Raw genomic sequence first — 7928 nt, 5'->3', positions numbered from 1 at the left:
GGTTGGAGGGGGGGAAGGACTCATAGAGCAAACTCGTGAAAGGTCGGTATTTAACCACTGAGCTTAAAACTTGCTTTAGGAGGTATCTGGGGGGCACCACTCCCGTCTTTTCTACAACGGAACTCCTGTGCCAGTCCTGCCCAAGCCAGATCCCCATCCCTTGAGAAAAAAAATACAGAAATGTGGATATTCCAGCTGGGGGGTCGCTGCGTCTTAGTCAAGGTGTCCGCAGAGCTCTGCCTTTACCTCCTGGAGAAGCGATTTTTGTACTTTTGTGTCCAGAGAAACGAGATCCAAGAAAGAGGTGGAGAATGGTTCAACTTTCTTGCTTAGTCTGGGCCAGTCTCAGGTTATGGGACGAAATTTACCACCACCCAGAGATGGTCGTGTATCCCCTTTGCAATTTGACAGATGCAAAGAGGCTTCAAAGTTCCAATTAAAGTGAAAATTGGTGGGGGGAACAAGACCGATTTGCCTTCCCTGGGCGATTTCGCCACTAGACGGCGTTCCGCGGAGTTTTGTCTGCCACATAGAAAAGCGAAGACTGATTTTCCTTTGTGTTTCTCCGTTCCCACACCTAAGAACTAAACAAGAGGACAAAAAGCACAAAACAGGGGGCCTGCGTGGCGAGTGAAGTGGAGCAGTGTGTTCCTGCAATCACCCACTGGCCCTGCGCTCTTGCGACCTCGGTGCCGCCGAGCAGGAGGCGCACGTGCAGCCGGGAGGCCCGGGGGCGCCCAGGCCGAGGGCGAGGGTAGCGGGGGCCGCGCTGGGCTTCCGGGAGTAAGCCTGGCGGTCGGAGCGCGGCTCCCGGCCAGACCTGCCGCCCTCGGGCCAGAGTCACCGCGAACAAAGGAGTCGGTGTCATGTGCGGAAACGAAGCTCTTAGAAGCCGAGGATAGATTTCACAGGAACGTAGTGCCCGGTACTGAAAGACGCACTTAGCTGCTATTAGGAGGTACTCAAAAAAATTGGGGAGGTCGTTTCCCTTGCAGCTCTGCACCATCTGCTGTGTGGACTGAGTCAGCGTGAGGTAAATTTGCAGCTCCGCGCTCCTGTCGGAGGCAGTGTGCTTTCCTGTCCTTTGCAAGCATGATCATTTCTCCTGGCTTCCAAGGAGTCTTGGGTGTCTAGTGAAGTGACACTGTCAATGTGTCGGAGAAGCTGCTGCTATTCCAAGGAAATCAGAGTTCGTTTTGGGAGGGCCTGCGGGAACCAGAGTTCGCGTCCCGGGTTAGATTTCGAGTTGCCTTTTTACCTCCGTGAGGGTAGGAGTCAGGGGAGGGACGGAGAAGGATGACGAATCCTCCCCGTAAACTGCAGATTTCCCCAGTTTTCCAAAGTGTCTTTTCAAAAAGAGAAAGAAAGAAAAAAAAGGCGAGCGTGCGGCTAGCATTCTATTCTGGCTCCAGCCTTCCCGCCACTCGCATCCCTCGCCATCTTAGCTCCTTGCCCACCAGCCGCTTGGGGCCGAGCGCGGCGGGCAGGCGCCGCTCGAGCCCAGAGACGCTGCGCCCTGCGTTCTTCACCTTCGAGCTGGTGCCGCGGGTCAGGGTGGCCGACGGGCGGGCACAGAGCGCGCTGCGGTCGAGGGCGTCCGGGAGCCCAGGCCGGCGGGGACGGACATCCGCACGAGTTCGGCCGGCAGTGGGGCGGCTCCGAAGGCCTGGTCTGTGCCGCTGAGCCTGGGCCCAGGCTCTCTGGCTTCGCCGTTGGGTGGCGGTGGGGGGCGGCTGCGTCCTGGCAGTCCCCGCCGTGGATCCAGGCCGGGAGTCCAGGCGAGGAACGCGGGCAGGGAATCAGGCCGCGCGTCTAGACAGGGGGCCCAGCGTAGGTCCAGACCTGGAGTCCAGGCGGTTCTCCTGTCCCTTCAAGAGTCCGGTCCAGCGTGGCTCGCGGCCTTGACTCTGGCCTTGGGTGCGGCCCTCCCAAGCCGGGCAACCCACTAGGATTTAGGGCGTGAAAGCGTTTGTAGGCCTAGCAGAAACTTACTGGGTTTGCTTCAAAAATCAGGTCGTTTCTGTCTCTTTAGGACTGACTTAACATCCCCCGAGCTCTTAAAATGTTGTAATTTAGGGTCTATGGAGAACTTTATGAACCATCTTACCTCCTGCAGTTACATTTTCTTATAAATCCTGCTGCTAAAACTCACTGTGACCCACCTTTTTTTTGTGATGCTAAGTATTTATCTTTTTAGGAGTGCGCTTTCAAGGATGTTGTACTTGCTGTTTAGGGTGCAGGCTAGGAACAAAAGCCTTGTTGAGTAGAGGCTATTTACATTCTCGGGGAATTTAAAATGCACTGTAGCAGTATTTGGGCAACGTATTTGTGTACATAAGTGATTTTTATAAAATGTTCTGCCTGTCCTCTGGTGCAGCACGTTTTCTATGTGTATATGAGTTATTTTATCATGTATGCCTTTTAGCCATGGAGATAGGAAAAATCGCAGAGCTTATGATCCTGTGTGAAAACAAACCAATCTAGATTCCTCCATAGGAAACAGTAACAATTATTCTCATTTTTAGGCAAACTTACTTTGAAGAAGTCAGCAACTTTAAAGACCAGTGATAAGCATTCAGTTTTTAAATATTTAATTTACGCTGGTATGTGGGCAATTGCTTGGTTAATTTTAATATTTTAAAGAGTAAATGTTCATCCTAATATCAGTAGAATCAGTCTTTGAAAAGGTAGCTGAGAATTTTTAAGCAAGTTGAATCTCTATGATTTATTGAATTTACAATTTTAGTGCAAGATTTACTTTTGGACAGTGAGTTTTTCTTTTGCCAGAACAAGATGAGTCAAGGAAGACAGAGACAAAGTAGGCAGTAGGAAGACAGAGACAAAAATCCTACAAAGTAGGATTTTAGGCATTGCATTATATTTGATTTAATTCAGTTGCTTTGAGATTTGTAGGTCTTCCTGGTTCTGGTCTTCAGCTTGTAAGTTAGGTTGCAACGTATTTAAAAATATATTCACTTGAAAGAAAACCCCACTGCTTTCACAATAAAGTAAACTTGATGGTGTACAAGTCACTGGTCACATCTGAGCTGATTATATCCGCCTTGCATGTATTTTACACCCACAGTATGGTTTGCAGTGGTGTTCAAGGCATAGTGTGAAGAATTTGATTTGAATAGTTCCATTAAAGCAATGGAAAAAAAAAAAAAACATGGCTTAATAGACCTTCTAGTGATAGATCCCCATCTTCCTATGCTAACTCTGAAATAAATATGTGGTCTAGTATTAGGAACGTGGCATTTAGAAGACCCTTGCTGGTAATACTTAATTTAATAAACACACTAACTGTGACATTATTAATGCAATGAAACTTGTACCACAAGCTGATTCTTTCAGGTTGTTTGACCTATTACTTATCACTAGATTCCTTATGAACATATCCTGTGATTTATAACTTGAATTTTATATTAAAATTATTTTGGATTTCAACTCTAAGAATATCTGCATGACAAGGCACTCATTTTATATACAAAGCATCTATACTTATGTATCTTGGCCAACCTTTCAGGAGGAGGAAGATGGAATTTATGAAGGGAGAGCATCTCTAGGGATATGCCTCTGGTTATTTTGGCTAACATTTTGGCTAATATATACTTTGTTTCAATACTAGTAGAAAAAAAAGAATATAAGGTTAACTTTAAGTTTGGGGACAAAAGTTACACTTACTTAGTATATATATGTCATATACATGCATTATATATGTATATACGTATACACTAAGTTTCAAGAAATGGCAAGTTAATTGAACTTTCTGGTTGAAAGGATATTCCTAGCTCAATTTTCAACTTTTAAGGTGTATTTCTCTTTTATTTTGTCATTCCTAGTGTGAAGGGGAAGGCATTTTTCAATCTTAGGATAATTCAGAGGCAATTTTTTGGTTCTCAGTTAATTCAGTCTCATCTTAAAAGTTCAAATTTAGCAAAGCACATGTTCCCTTGTTCATGCCAAGTGTGATAAAAACTAGTCGAAAAATAAAACTATTGCAAACAAGTAGAGCACTGCACTTCACTGCATACTATACAGGCCACATCATTTCTAGGTCTGATGTCACTGCCTACTGGGCTGCCATTTGTGGGCACAAGTAAGGCCTCCTTTGAAAGTGGATAGAAGGCACTACCGTTTCAGATATGTGTGTTTGAATTGTGTGTGTGTGTGTTTTAAATATCCTTTTTGAATAGTGATAAGCATACTTGTGAGCATTCAAAGATTTGCCGTCTTCTATCAACAAAAGGTTATTCTTTTTAGGCTCTGGGATGTGTTTTTCTCACTCTGCATTGGAAGCTCTTTTCTTTGTATCTAAAACATGAATTAGCAAAATCATCTCTCCCCCTTTGTAATATAGTCAAATTATAGGCTATTCTGTGTAATTATAACTTCTCAATAGTTTAATCTTTCTATTTACGGTATGAAACTATCACATATATATTTAAGTTTAACATCCTTGAACTTCAGTGAATGAAATACACATACATGTTCTATAGATTCAGTTTAGGCCATCCGCAATCAACAATGATATTTTATGAGACCGTCTCAGTTATCGTATAGATTTGTTATTTTGAATGGCTCCCTCAGTTGGGAATTTACAAAAGGCCAAACCATTATTTCTAATAAAAAATGTTGCAAAGGTGGTTAGTACTTTTATAACTGATTTGTTTTTTAGTTTGAATTGTATAATTTTGGATATAATTTTACCAAATAATAACAATGTTTACTACTCAGCACCTTCCTAAAAAAACAGAAGCTGTAATGAGGACTTATCCTTTCACAGTTTACCTACCACTGAATGCTGTGTATTATGTTCAAATGAAATCTTTTTTTCCTACCTCTGTCTTAATTTGCTACACACCCACCCACCCACACGCACACACCCACACACACACACACACACACGTGCGTGCGCGCGCTATTTTTTTTAACGACTGTGTTCTAAATAATCCTTAGAGCTCACTCACCTTTGGGATTCACTCTCTTAATTTATGCTCACATTCTGCTTTGTTCCTGTGAAGAAAGTCAAAGAGACATACTGATTCCTCCTCAACAAATTTGTTCTTTCCTCCCCCCAGCTCTGCTGTCTCTCTGACACTCATTTTGCCCTTGTCAACTCTCTTGCCAACAACTTTTTTTTTAAACCTACTCTTCCTTCTCATGCTACCACCCTGAACCTGAGTCTTTATAAAATCTATGCCTGATTCATCAGTTTCTTTCAGATCAGAATTTTTATGCTTTCCTCAAAAGCAGTTGTAAAGTTTTCAGGACAAATATCAGATACAATATGTCTTTTTATTTAACTTCTCCCACATTGGTTTTTTATTTTGTGCTTTTTTCCCCTATGTATTTCTAATCACTTGTCTCAATATTCACTTTATTCTCTTATCTTGGATTTTTTTTTGTGAAAGGACAGTATTTTTCTTTTATTGGTATTTCTGTTCTCTTTTTTACCCCTAACATTCTTAGCTATGTGAGGCACTCCATTTATTCCCTGCCATCTTTTGTACTTAGGACCCATCTTTCAATGCTTTCTTTGATCCTTTTCAATTCAGCTTCCTCATTTGCACAGACATTAAAATCTTTCTTACCTTTACCAGTGTGCCCTTAACCAAATGTAATGGCCTTGTTATAGACTAATCTTTATTCTCTTAGCTATTTAAACATCATAATTAGCCCTTTGGGTGATTCAGAATCACAGATTCTGCAACTCCTTCACTTTCCCTTCCTTCCTCTGGCTTTTCTTTCATGGGGCTCTCTGCTTGCTTATTTATTTATGCAGTTTCTACGTTTCTATAGGGTTGCTTTTCACAGGGTATGCCCTCATATACCTCTTCCAAGAAAACTTGCTTGACATCTGTTATGGAAGAATGGGGTGGGAAAAAGAAGATCTAGTACTAGTTTTCCTAATACATACCTTCCACCCATTGTCTAACAACCTTCACCTGCTTAATGGTTTCTTATTTCTTGTAGCCTGTTACATTTTTTTTTTAAACATCTTTATTGGGGTATACTTGCTTTACAATGGTGTGTTAGTTTCTGCTTTATAACAAAGTGAATCAGTTATACATATGTTTCCATATCTCCTCCCTCTTGCGTCTCCCTCCCTCCCACCCTCCCTATCCCACCCCTCCAGGCGGTCACAAAGCTAGCCTGTTACATTTTAATTGACATTCTGAATTTTTCTATCTGTCCTTCCTTGAACCATCTGATACAGACTCATGTTCTTCTTGCCTTTAAGTTTAACATGATGAGAATTGAAATGAATTTTAAAAATTTAATTTCTCTTAGTTAATATTAATGTAACCCCTTAAGGAGATTGGAATGTCAAGTATATGTGGCAGCACCACTGAGGAGGAAGGTTTTTTTTTTTAAATGGCTATACAATTGTATGTACTATATCTTATTTTTTTTTAACATCTTTATTGGAGTATAATTGCTTTACAATGGTGTGTTAGTTTCTGCTTTATAACAAAGTGAATCAGCTATACATATATATATATCCCCATATCTTGTCTCTCTTGCGTCTCCCTCCCACCTTCCCTATCCCACCCCTCTAGGTGGTCACAAAGCACCGAGCTGATCTCCCTGTGCTATGCGGCTGCTTCCCACTAGCTATCTGTTTTACTTTTGATAGTGTATATATGTTAAATGACATCACTATCAGCCCTTTCTCTACATAGTTACAAAAAATAAAGTACCAAACCTAAGAGATTCAGGCCTTATAGATTATGATAAACAGTTCTACCTGCATCACCACTTTTTAGGAAACTCTTTGCTCTGGAGTTTAAAGTTACACAGATTTTTAATTTCATTTTCAATTCTTTTTACAGATTCTCTACAGTAATCTTTCAAAATATAAATGGGTGTGTGTGTGTTTGTGTATAACACCATAATGAAACTAGAGAACGAGAACGTAAAATCAAGAATAATGAGCGGGGAATTTCTGACACTCCTTGTATCCTGCATCTTAGGCACTGTCATAATCGTGTGCTTTATGAGGATCTCTTACTGGAGCCTGAATACGTACCCGTTTAATAATCTCCTCTCTGTGAAAAGAATTCTATACCTCTGAGCACTAGAATCAAGAGACTTTAAATTTATTATTTAATTTGCACACAGTATACTTTCCATTTGAATAATAAGTTGGTGAAAATGCCACCATGTCAAAGGAATGTTCACGTGATACGACTGAAAATCTGTAGTTGGTGCCAAAGCCAATGTAGTATGCGTGATACTGCCTTAAATTTGTTTTGTAAGTATAGGTCTCAAAGGAACCTGACTCCTGAGGTATAGTAGAAAAAATTGGACACAGAACATTTTATTTCTGTGATTTTCAATATCCTCATTCGTAAAATGAAATGATAAGCAAATCTTTTAAGTATCTTCCAGCTTTAAAGAACTTTGTTTTTTTTGGACCTCTGATTTTCTCTGCAGTTTGAGTTCAGATGTTCTGAGCTGCAGTAGAACCACCTCTAGGGCAGTGTCTTTTAAAATTTTTAAATTGAGACTCGCAGTAATAAATAAGTACGCATAGACATATACAAGTGTCACAAAACATTTAACTTTACCACATTCGATACACTCTAATATTTTTTCTTTTATGGTCAACTTTATTGAAAAGAAAATTTTGGTTATGACCTAGTAAATTTGACAGTGACTTGAAGTTTGAGAAGCATTGCCACAGTGATAGTGTTAACTTGACTAGCCTGTAACATCCTCAGTTTCCTCTTATATCTCTGCATTTAAATATTTCTCTTCTAGAATCGCAGAATATACGGATTAGTGAAATAGAGTGAATCACTTCTTGTTTAATAACCTACTTGAATGTATGGTATAAAGCATGTTTTGATATAAAAATCGAGACACTGTCATTTACAGTATTCTTTCCATTATGATCTGCAATTTAAAAATCTTTTAAAGTT

This window comes from Monodon monoceros, unplaced genomic scaffold, assembly GCF_005190385.1.
Source record: "Monodon monoceros isolate NGI ecotype Baffin Bay Population unplaced genomic scaffold, NGI_Narwhal_1 Super_Scaffold_16, whole genome shotgun sequence".
In the NCBI taxonomy this organism is placed as follows: Eukaryota; Metazoa; Chordata; class Mammalia; order Artiodactyla; family Monodontidae; genus Monodon; species Monodon monoceros.
The sequence above is the reverse complement of the archived record's forward strand: the minus strand, read 5'-3'. Positions refer to the sequence as shown.